General features: G+C 35.8%; 1 non-coding gene and 1 pseudogene across 1 annotated transcript; both read left to right on the top strand.

Annotated features, from left to right (window-relative positions):
- Positions 1-551: 551 nt before the first annotated feature.
- LOC118980260 (translationally-controlled tumor protein-like) lies at positions 552-1,199 on the top strand (annotated as a pseudogene).
- Positions 1,200-12,240: 11,041 nt separating this feature from the next.
- Positions 12,241-12,432, top strand: LOC118980567 (U2 spliceosomal RNA). The gene has a single exon (XR_005065137.1). It is a non-coding gene; the product is annotated as a U2 spliceosomal RNA (small nuclear RNA).
- Positions 12,433-12,948: the final 516 nt, after the last annotated feature.

Here is a 12,948-nt window from a genome sequence, read left to right as displayed (position 1 = left end):
ATTGCAACATTCTAACCAACTGTGTTACCTGGCTGGGCCCCATTTGCCATGTATTTGTCCCTCTTTACCTTCTTTAATCAAATTCTTAGTATATATATTTTTTTACCACTGGATACAGATCATCACAAACATTTAATTTTTCACTTGAGCTATGGAGTAAATATATTTTTAAAATTAAATACTAAAATCTCATTAAAATTTTAAGAAACATTTAAAAACATAACAGGGAACATTTTAAAATTATGTTCATACATTGTGTAAACCAACAGCAAGATTGCTGTTGTAGTATATTATATAAATAAAATACATAAAATATTTAAAATTCTCTTATTTGATGCATCATTTCAACTTATTACAGAATGTAAATGAGTAAAAATTATAGGTCTTAATCCATCCCCCTACACTTTTACACACACTTTTAAAACCGAAACCCTGCTCTCCTCCCCTACCCTCCCTGCTAGGCTGCTCAGCCTGCAGGCTTCCCTGACCCCCCTCCAAGCTCTGGGCTCCCGCTAAGCAAGCGCTACTGTCATCTTCTTCCAGCCATCAGCATGATCATCTACCGGACCTCATCAGCCATGATAAGATGTTCTCTGGTGTCTATAAGATCTGGGAGATCTGGAGACTGATTGTGCTTGGAGATAGAGTGAAACATCAATGACTTGCTTATTGGTGGAAATGCCTCTGCTGAAGGACCAGAGGGCAAAGGTACCCAAAGCACTTTAATCCCTGGTGTTGATGTTGTCATGAAGCATCATTTGCAGGAAACTAGCTTCAGGAGAAAAGCCTGGAAGAAGTACATCAAAGAATACATGAAATCAATCAAATGGAAATTTGAAGAACGGAGACCAGAAAGAGTAAAACGTTTTGTGTCAGGGGCTACAGAACAAATCAAGCATATCCTTGCTAATTTTAAAAACCACCAGTTCTTGATTGGTGAAAACAAGGGTCTAGATGGCATGGTTGCTCTGCAAGACTGTGTTGAGGAAGGTGTGGCCCCAATATATGATTCTCTCTAGGGATGGTTTAGAAATGGAAGAATGTTAACAAATTTGGCAATTTGGATCTAACACCTGTCATCACAACTACCTGCTGCTTTTCATCCATACAGCAGGATTAGGACAAATGGTACTGATATTATCTTGAGCTCTTCATTTATTTTGACCTTGATTTAGTCAGAGCAGATGCATTGTTTTTAAGAATAAATATGACATGTAGGTTGTCTAAAAATAAAATCTGTTTAAACTAAAGTAGAATAAAATGAGATAAATAAAATAAAATAAAATAGGAACCACAGCATCCTTTGGGATTGCATTGGTTGTATTGGGGCATTTTCCCCAGCAATTAATATAGTTAATACTCTGTTCTCACCAAGAGTTCAATAAATATTTGTTAATTGATTTAATTTTTATTCTAGAAAACATTTGTTTAATGAGACAGATAAATATTTGAGTAGACTGAAGTATTTTAAATCATCAAATTGGGTGGGACATTTTAAAAAAATGATTGCCTTTTATTCATTTGGGTACAAATCACAGTAGGCACTGTTGAGAAGTCTGGTGTTGCTATAAACACTCTTGTGATCCCAGAAATGTATTTGTCATTAGCCTTTTGCTTTTCTTTTTAATTTCCACCCACTTTTGCTGTTCCTAAATAACAGAATGCTTTATTTTTAAAATTTTCTTACATTTAATTCTTTTTTTTTTAATATAATTTTTATTTAATTCTTGTTCAAGTACAGTTTTCTGTCTTATGTTCCCAGCCCTGCCCCCGGCCAGTGCTCCCCACCTCCCTCCCATTTCCACTCCCCACCATAGTTGTCCATGTGTCCTTTATACTTGTTCCTGTAAATCCCTCCCCCTTTTCACCTGAAATTCCCTCCCCTCTCCCCTCTGGTCACTGTCTCCCCATTCTCTATTTCAGTGTCTTTGGTCATATTTTGCTTGCTTGTTTGTTTTGTTGTTTAGCTTCCTTTTAAAGGTGAGATCACATGGTATTTGTCTTTCACCACCTGGCTTATTTCTCTCAGCATAATGCTTTCCAGTTCCATCCATGATGTTGCAAAGGGTAGTAGTTCCTTCTTCCTTTCTGCAGCATAGAATTCCATTGTGTAAATGTACCATAGTTTTTTGATCCAGTCATTGACCGATGGGCATCTAGGTTGCTTCCAACCCTTGGCTATCATGAATTGTGCTGCTATGAACATCGGGGTGCATAGGTTCTTTTGGATTGGTGTTTCAGGGTTCTTAGGATATACTCCTAACAGCGGAATTGCTGGGTCATAAGGCACATTCATTTTTAGTTTTCTTAGAAAATTCCATACTATTTTCCATAGTGGTTGTACCAGTCTGCAATCCCACCAACAGTGAACTAGAGTCCCCTTTTCCCCACACCCTCTCCAGCACTTGTTTGTTTCTTTGTTTATGATGGCCATTCTGACTGGTGTAAAGTGGTATCTTATTGTGGTTTTAATTTGCATCTTTCTGATAGCTAGAGATATTGAGCATCTTTTCATGTGTCTCTGGATCCTCTGTATGTCCTCCTTGGAGAAGTGTCTGTTCAAGTCCTTTGCCCATTTGTTAATTGGGTTGCTCGTCTTCTTTGAGTGGAGTCCTGTGAGTTCTTTGTATATTTTGGAGATTAAACCTTTGTCTGAGGTATCATTGGCAAATATGTTTTCCCAAACAGTTGCTTCTCTCTTTATCTTGGTACTGTTTTTCTTAGCCATGCAGAAGCTTTTAATTTTGATGAGATCCCATTTGTTTATTCTTTCATGTCCCTTGCTCTAGGTTCAATATTCGTAAGTTAGTAAATGTAATACATCACATAAACAAAAGCAAAGACAAAAACCACATGATCATATCAATAGACACAGAAAAAGCTTTTGATAAGGTACAGCACCCATTTATGATAAAGGCACTTAGAAAAATGGGAATAGAGGGAGCATTCCTCAGTATAATAAAGGCCATATATGAAAGACGTACAGCCAACATCATACTCAATGGGCAAAAACTAAAAGCTTTTCTACTAAGATCAGAAACAAGACAAGGTTGTCCACTTTCACCACTTGTATTCAATATAGTATTGGAAGTTTTAGCCACAGCAATCAGACAAGAAAAGGAAGTAAATAACAGAATGCTGTTCTGATTAGTCTTTCAATTTTTTTCTTTAAGTATATTTTATTGATTATGCTATTATAATTATTCCAATTTTTCTCCCCTTTATCCCCCTCCTCCTGTACCCCTTCACTCTCCAGCCTTCCCTCCCACCCCCTTAGTTCATGCCCATGGGTTGTATGTATAAGTTCTTTGGCTTCTCTATTTCCTATATTATTCTTAACTTCCCCCTGTATATTTTATGCCTACCAATTATGCTACCTTTTCCCTCCATTCCATGCTTCCCCCTTCCCACTGATAATCCTCCATGTGATCTCTATTTATGTGATTCTGTTCTTGTTGCAGTTGTTTGCTTAGATTTGTTTTTGATTTTTAGGTTTGGTTGTTGATAGTTATGAATTTGCTATCATTTTACTGTTCATAATTTCTGATCTTCTATTTCTTAGATTAATCCCTTTAACATTTCATATAAGGGCTTGTTAATCATGAACTCCTTTAACTTTGCCTTATCTGGGAAGCACTTGAACTGCCCTTCCATTCTAAATGATGGCTTCACTGGCTTGGATATAGGTCCTTGCCATTCATGACTCCAAATACTTCTTTCTAGCTCCTTTCTGCCTGAAAGGTTTCTTTTAAGAAATAAGCTAGTAGTTTTATGGGCACTCCTATGTAGGTAACTGTCTCCTTTTCTTTTGCTGCTTTTAAGATTCTCTCCTTATCTTTAATCTTGGGTAACTTAATTATGATGTATCTTGGTGTGTTTCTTCTTGGGTTCAATCTCTTTGGGACTCCCTGGGCTTCCTGGACTTCCTGGAAGTCTATTTCCTTTGCCAGATTGGGGAAGTTTTTCTTCATTATTTTTTCAAATAAGTTTTCAATTTCTTGTTCTTGCTCTTGCTATTCTCCTTCTGGCACCCCTATGATCCAGATGTTGGAGTGTTTAAAGTTGTCCCAGAGTTTCCTAAGCCTCTTCTAATTTTCCTGAATTCTTATTTCTTCATTTTGTTCTGGTTGGATGTTTATGTCTTCCTTTTGTTCCAAACCATTGATTTGAGTTTCTGTTTTCTTCCCTTCACTGTTGGTTCCATGTATATTTTGCTTTATTTCCCCTTATGTAGCCTTCATTTCTTCCTTCATTTTGTGACTGAACTCAGTCAATTCTGTGAGCATCCTGATTACTAATGTTTTGCATCAATCTTTCTGTATCAAAAAGGTTGTCTATCTCCTTGTTGCTTAGCTTTCTCTGGAGTTCTGATCTGTTCTTTCATTTGGGCAATATTTCTTCATCTCAGAGCACCTTTTGTGTTGTAAGGGGTGGAGCCTTATGTATTCTCCAGGGTGGGGCAACTCTCTTTTCTGCATTGTGGCACTGTCTGTGTGGCAGGGGTCAGAAAGGGAACAATGCTGCTTGCTTGCTTTTTTCTAGTTTTACTTTCCAACAAACTCTCCTGTGAGGCTAGGAGTTTCTCCCACCTTCGCTATCTCTTGTGGTAGTTTATAGCTGGAGGTTTTGAGTCTTTAGTTTTCTGGTCAGCAAGTCCTGCCTTGTCCACCTGGTCCCCCAGCCACCAATTTGCTGTGTGTTCTCTCCACCCCTCCCATATATCTGGATGAATGTTTCTTTAAGTCCATGGTTGTTGGAGTTCCATGCAGTTAAATTTTCTGTTAATTCTGGTTGTTTATTGTTTTAAAATTGATTGTTATCATTCTTTTGGTTATGTTTGAGGAAGTGCAACATTTCTACCTACACCTCCATCTTGCCTAGAACTCTGTGGGCGATGTTTTGAAATCATCTAGTTCAACCGCCTCATTTTACAGATGATAAAAAAGCAATACCGAGAGGCTGAGTAATTTGTATTCAGTGTAAAGGCCAGTTTTTTACCCCATTGTATAGTTCTCTGGAGTTTTCACATTGGTCAAACTAAAATTTGAAGACTTACTTGTGACTATTAGTATATTAGAACCATGATGGGTTATGATTCAAGATGGTGAAACAAAAGCTATTTCAAGATGCCACTTTGCTAGAGTATTATCAATTCCATCAAATAAATGCAGTAGCAATTTAATTTTCTCATGCAAGTTCTAGCAACAGAGTGAAGTTTATTATGGTTTAGTTCAGGCTCTTATATATTTTTTTTAGTTAAATGATGCCTCACAATTTCCCTATTATGGGTTGACTTGCCTTTATATAGAAAATTGTAAGGACAATTGTGGTTATTTTACTTTTACCTCTGAAACTTTTGGAGCTAGCTGTATTTAAACTCTTGCTGGTAATTTTAGCAAAAAGATGATGCTGTGTTGTGTGAACATATATTTATTTATATTTGGTTGTTAATAATATATAGTCTTTGGTGAGTTTGCCACTGATTTGAGAACTTTCAAACCATCTATGATAATTTTTTTGCCTCAAAACTGAATTTCCTCCAAATCTGATTATGTTTAGATTAGTTTATCTAACTGAAATGAAACACTAATTTATGTGGACAGAGTGATTAATAAATCTTACAAAACATTTGACATTTAAAAAATAACATGCTATAGTATTATGTTTTTGCAAACAGTTTTTAACAGATATTTGTTGAAATTCAAGGAACTATGAGTAAATATTTAGTATGAATATTTTCTGCAACCAATAAAGTTCATTTTCCTATGCATATCACAATAGCTTTGAGCTCAGCCTGGCTACTAATTGCTACTTATTTATATGATGATATTGCTTCTTGATAACTTTTAAAATTATTTAGCTATTTAACAGAGCTCAATCTTCATGTCTAGAAAATAGTGATGTTAAAACTTAGTGACCAATCTTATGTGCTCTCATTATTTCTAGTTAATGATAATAACAGAAATCTCTAACAATGCTTTTATATTTATATTTAACTTGTTTCCTTTACTTTTCTGTTACTTCAGTTCAAAATTCAGAGCTTCCAAATGTTGAAATAGACTGTCTTTAACCACAAAAAGCACAGCTTAGCGCCAGATTCATTTATTTTGAATTAAGCAAAGTTGGCACCATCACTACATAGATGAATGGCTTTTGACTAAATTGTGTTGTTCTCCTCAATAGCAAACAGCTTCCCCCACCCCTCTGAACAAACACTGTCACTTTTATTAGCAATCATTAATGGTTAGACATGAAGCTGGCTATTCTTTTAATGTTACCCCAGTGATTACATATTCATTTACTGAATGTGAATAACAAATAGGCTCTGTGTCTTGTCTACTTGTGATCATTTTCAGATACCAATCTGCATCCAGATTGTTTCTGACCCCTGACTCCATGAAATTGCTTGTGTGGTATCATCCTGTTTGTTAATTCATTCCTTGATCACATAGCTCTGATGCCTAATATATTTTCCTCACACTTTATAGAAAATTTCCATTGTCCTTATAGCCCTAACCTCATGTATTTACCTTCTTCAGAGGCAGTTTTAGTAGTGACTGCATCAGCAGAGAGTAGCACAGGAACAAGTTTCTTAAATAGGATGTGGGAAGGAAATGATGGGCTATATTCTTATTTCTTTATACTCTATAGAGTTGGCAGGGGAAGATACTATGCTCACTAATTCTGTTTACAGCTAAGCATTTTTAGAATCTTAGAATTTTCTTTTTTGTAGTTCTTCATATTGTGAATACATTGGAAAGCTAATAAAACAGATCTTCTGTAAGAGAATCAATATAAAAATAGTCTGTAAGAATGCATGCCACCATCTGTGTTTTCTTATCTAGAAATTGTATTCTTGTTTCAGATTGACTTTCAAATTATTATGCTTATAAATATTAATTTATAAAATGAAATTAGAAAGCGTAAAAGTGTGTCTGTGAATATTGTATATATATACATGTACTTTTAATACATACACTGTTTTGAAAGATAATTTTTTTCTTTCTTGGCAGATAATTTCAATTTGAAGTTTCCTTTTGAAATATTTATAACCAGAGTGTATAATACATTTTAAAATATTCTTTTTTCTTTGGTACTTTTTTAAATTTCAATTTTTATTGTTCACGTATGGTTGTCTCCATTTTCACTCCACCACTCTCTCCCACCCCACACACTTCCACACTCAATCCTACTACCCTTTGGCTATGTCCATGGTCCTTTACACATGTTCTTTGATGACCATTCCCTTTCTTTCCCCCATTATCCTTCTCCCCCCAACCCTCTGGTTATTGTCAGCTTGTTCTTTATTTCCATGTCTATGGTTATATATTTTGCTTGTTTGTTTGTTTTGTTGATTAGGTTCTTCTTGTAGGTGAGAACATATGGGTATTTGTCTTTCACCACCTGGCCTATTAAACTTCGCTTAATGTTCTCCAGTTCCATTCATGCCATCACAAATGGTAGGAGCTCCTTTTTTCTTTCTGCTGTGTAGTATTCCATTGTGTAAATGTATCATAGTTTTTTAATTGACTCATTTACTTTTCTAATAGCTGTTTTGTAAGTTAAAAGTTAGTGATGGAGATATAACTTCAACAACAGCATCCTCAGGGACCCACAAAGCCGCTCCTAAATGCATTTTGCTTTGAATAACATATGAATGTGTATGTAATGTACAACTATCAAATATTATGATATAAAAATAGAAGTGACATTATTTATCAAGCAAAAAAATAAAGCTAACATGGTGTTAGGGAGAATTCTTTATTTTAGTCAATAAAATAAACTAATGCTTAAAGGAAAACAAACAGGCAAATATGATTACATTTGGCCCAAGCTGCTATTCTAGTAAAAGTGAATCATATTTCCCTTTTAAAGTGGCCCCCACCTTTTATTTATTAAGAGAGCAGAATTAAATGATGTAGACACCGAAAGGACAATTCTGAGGATCTACAAATCCAGAAGCTGGTTCTTTGAAAAGATAAACAAAATGAACAAATCTTTAAACAGACTATTCAAGAAAAATAGAGAAAGAACCCAAATAAACAAAGTCAGAAATGAAAGAGGAGAGATTACAGCAGATACCACAGAAATACAAAGGATTGTAAGAAATTACTACAAAGAACCACATGCCAAGAAATTTGAAAACCTAAGTGAAATGGACAAGTTTCTACAAAATATATAACCTTCTAAAACTGAATGAAGAAGAAGCAGAAAGCCTGAACAGACTGATAATAGCTGATGAAATGAAGGCAGTAATAAAAAATATCCTGGCACACAAAAGCCCTGGACCAAATGGTTTCACAGGAGTGTTTTACAGACCATTTAGGGAAGAGTTAACCCCTATTCTTCACAAACTATTCAAAAGATCCAAGAAGAAGAAAGATTCCCAAACTCATTTTATGAAGGCAGCATCATCCTAATTCCAAAACCAGATAGAGGCACAACAAAGAAAGAAAACTACAGGCCAATATTAATAAACATAGATGCTAAGATCCTCTATGAAATATTGGCAAACCACATCCAGCAATACATTAAAAAGATCATTCACCAGATCAAGTGGGATTCATCCCAGAGATACAAGGCTGGTATGATATCCACAAATCAATTATCATGATACATCACATAAACAAAAGCAAAGACAAAAATCATGGATGGAATATATCCATAGATGCAGAAAAAGCTTTTGATTAGGTACAGAAACCATTTATGATAAAAACTCTCAGCTAACTGGGAGTAGAGGGAGGATTGCTCAACATGATGAAGGCTACATACAAGAAACCTACAGCCAACATCATACTCAATGGGCAAAAACTAAAGTCATACCCACTAAGATCAGGAACAAGACAAGGATGTCCACATTTACCATTTCTACATAACTTAGTATTGGAAGTCCTAGCCACAGCAATCAAGCAAGAAACAGTAATACAAGGCATCCAGATTGGAAAGGAGGAAGCAAAACTGTCATTGTTTACAGATGACATGATAGTGTACATAGAAAGTCCTATTAAACTCCACTAAAAAATACTTGACTTAATAAGTGAATTTGGCAAAACAATGGAAAGTCAATATTCAGAACAACAAAGTCAGTATCCAGAAATCAAAGGCATTTTTGTACACCAACAATGAAATATCAGAAACAGAAATCAGGAAAAATCCCATTTGATAGAGCAGCAAGAAAAATAAAGTACCTAGGAATAAACCTAACCAAGAAGGTAAAAGACCCATACTCAGAAAACTATACAACACTGAAGAAAGTAATTAAGGAAGACACAAACAAATGGAAGAATGTACTGTGTTCATGGATCAAAAGAATTAGCATCATCAAAATGTCCATACTACCCAAAGCAATTTGTAGATTCAATGCAATCTCTATTAAAATACCAATGACATATTTCAGAGATATCGAACAAAAACTTCAAAAATTTATTTGGGACTTCTGGCCAAGATGGAGGCATAGGTAGACATACTGTGCCCCCTTGCACAAGAAAATTAAGGACAACAAAAAATTTAGAAACAAAATAACTTACAGAACTGACAGAAAATTGAACTGGAGTTAAAGTAGACACATTCAGTTAGACTGGTAGAAGGGGCAGAGTCCGGCAGCTGCACACAGAGGGATCACAGCAAAAAAAACCCCCAAAACACAACAGCAGCAGCTGGCAGACTGAGGGTGCACAAAGCATCAGCAGGAGCACCCAGTGAGGTAGCAGATTGTGGAGGGGCTTGGTGCGCAAGGGGGCCTGAGGAACCCGGTGGTCCCACATTCACACTCAGATAAACCACACTCGGTTTCACACTCAGTGAAACTGGGGAGCAAGACAGACTGCACCACCCAGGGCCCCAGCTTGGGGGAATAAAGCCTCAAAACACCAATTGAAAACACGTGTGGGGGTTGAGGCAGCAGTGGGAGAAACTCCCAGCCTCACAGGAGAGTTCACTGGAGAGACCCACAGGGTATTAGACATACACAAGTTCATCCACATAGAAATCAACATCAGAAGGCCCCAGTTTTCTTGTGGGAAGTGGGGGAAATGACTGAAATCCAGCAGAAAGCAGAGCAAGTGCCATTGTTCCCTCTTGGATCCCTCCCCCAAATACAGCATCACAACACAGCAACTGGGTTGCCCTGTCTAAGTGCTTCCCAGATAAGGTCAAGTTAAAAGAATTTATTAGCAGTAAGCACTTATTATGTGAAATGTTAAAGGAACTTATTGAACAAATAGAGGACCAGAAACTATGAAGAGTAAAATGACAACAAACTCACAACTATCAGCAACTAAACCTAAAAATCAAAAACAAAAAATAAGCAAACAATTGGAAGAGTAACAGAATCACAGAAATGGAGATCACATGTAGGGTTATCAGAAGGAAGGTAGAAGGGGAGAATGGGGTGAAAAGGTACAGGGAATAAGAAGCATTGTTGGTAGGCACAGAACAGACAGTGGGAGGTTAAGAATAATGTAATAAAGGGGGAAGCCAAAGAACTTATATGTACAATGCATGGACATGAATTAAGGAGGACATATTGGAGGGTGGAGAGGGGGGTACAGGGTTGAGGAGGATGAATGGGAGAAAAAATTGAGACAACTATTGAGATAATAGAGATAATAGAGATAATTGAGATAATAGCATAATCAGTAAAATATACTTAAAAAATAATTTTTCTTAGAAACAGATAACTAGGTTTGAATTTATTGAGTGAAAGTTTAAGAACTTTTTTTAAGACTCTAATACATATTATTAGTTCAGTTTGTTCATTAGATTCCACATATAAGTGAAATCATATAGTATTTGTCTTTCTCTGACTGGCATTTTCACTTAGCATAATGTTCCAGTGATATAGAGACAGACTCATAGATAGAGAGCAGGCTGACACCTTGGGGAAAAGGAATGGGAGGATGGAGGAATTGTGGGAAAAAAAGAGAAAAAGAAATTCTGGACATGGACAACAGTGTGGTGATTGTGGGGTGGGAAGGGGAGAATGGAGGTGGAAGAGGGTATGGGGGATAAGTGGTGGTGCAAAAAATAAAATTAAACATTAAAATACTGCTATAGAAATATCCAAAATAATTTTCTAATTTACACTTTCAGCAATGTGTGCAAAGATCTGTTTCATGGCAAATTCTCTGTAGGCTACTAGAGCCAAAGGTGAGGCAGTACAGTTGCACCTGTTACCTGTGAGGGGCTGGTTTCCAGGACCCCCAGAAACACCTAAATCTGTGGATGCTTAGGCACATCATTTAAAATAGAGTAGTTTTTGCATATAACCTACTCACATTCTTTTGTATACTTAAATTAGTTCTAGATTACTTATAATACCCAATACACTGTAAATGCTATATAAATATCTGTTATACTGTGTTGTTTAGGGAATAGGGACAAGAGAAACATCTATACACATTCAGTACAATCACAGTAGTCATAGGCCTAAGTACATAGTACACAACAGCAACAACGTAACACAGTTTTCTTTTTTTTAATGTTCTTAATCCATGGTTGGTTGAATCAGTGGATGTGGAATTTGTGGATATGGAAGGCTGCCTGTATAAGGCAGACCAGTTTTTTTGTAGGCTCCATTTAATGATCTGCCTCTTACTTTTTTGCCATAGGTCAACTCTGTTCTTTGGGAACATTAGATGAGTTGATGGAGCTTCCCCTTATTCATCTTCAAATTGTATAGTTTTATTTTAGGATACATAGGTTTAGCTAGATATTATTGCTTTTTCTAAATTTTTATCAATGAGTGTGAAAGTTTATGGAAAGTTATATGTGAATGTGGTCCATCTTAAATTTTTATCATTAATTTTGAGAACTGTGTATATGTGAGGGCATATAAGTGTACAGGAATACATACACATATGTTGAATAATACTGTCAAATATAATTTTGTAAAATATTTTTAAAAATTTTGGAGAAAGGATTTTTGGTATTTATTGACTTAATTTTTATGGAAGTATTTATACTCAGGTTCTTAGGTGCTATAATTTTGTTTTAATTTTATTTTTAAAATTTTTTTCATTCTATCTTTTTACTTTAAGTCCCTGTATACCAACCTTGCCCCAGTAATTACCATATTGTTGTTCATGTCCATCAGTTCTTTTTCCTTTTACTCAATGTCACCACCTCCTAACATCCCCACCCCCCACCAACTATTTACAAATGAAAATAGTGCTCTCCGTTGTATAAATCTGTACCCATTTTCTTTGTTAGTTCAGTTTGTTCATTAGATTTCACCTATGTATCACTTCTTGGCCATTTGGCTAAGATCAAGTGTAGTATTTGTTCTCATCAGTTTAAGTGCTATCAGTTTGAAAGTAAAGTATACCTACTTTACTACCACAGTTATGGGGCTCTGAAAAACTTAATAACAGAGTTTGCTGATGCTTTAGACATGTTGATAAGTAACATTTTTATCATAGTTTAAGACATGTTTTCTATTTTCATTTGTAAATAGAGTCTAGGTGCATACCAGGTAGATATTTTACTTTTCTCAAAGAAAAAGATCTAAGACATGTGTGAGAACATCTATCGTATTGCAGACCATTTTTACTGTCTTATTTGCATATCAGTGGCTTGACTTCCATTGTTTTAAATTTAGTCACATCAATCATTTTTAAAGTACCTGATCTTGGCTATTGTAAATTGTGCTGCTATGAACATTGGGGTGCATAGGCTCTTTGGGATTGGTGTTTTAGGGTTCTTAGGATACAATCCTAGCAGTGGAATTGCTGGGTCAAAAGGCAGATCCAATTTTAGTTTTCTGAGAAAATTCCATACTGTTTTCCATAATGGTTGTACCAGTCTGCAATCCCACCAACAGTGGACCAGAGTCCCCTTTTCCCCACACCCTCTCCAACATTTGTTGTTTATTGCTTTGTTTATGATAGCCATTCTCACTGGTGTAAAGTGGTATCTCATTGTGGTTTTAATTTGCATCTCTCTGATAGC

Source organism: Sturnira hondurensis, unplaced genomic scaffold (genome assembly GCF_014824575.4).
Source record: "Sturnira hondurensis isolate 20B ecotype Veracruz unplaced genomic scaffold, ASM1482457v3 Scaffold0001872, whole genome shotgun sequence".
Taxonomy (NCBI): domain Eukaryota; kingdom Metazoa; phylum Chordata; class Mammalia; order Chiroptera; family Phyllostomidae; genus Sturnira; species Sturnira hondurensis.
This window is presented reverse-complemented; position numbering and strand designations above follow the sequence as displayed.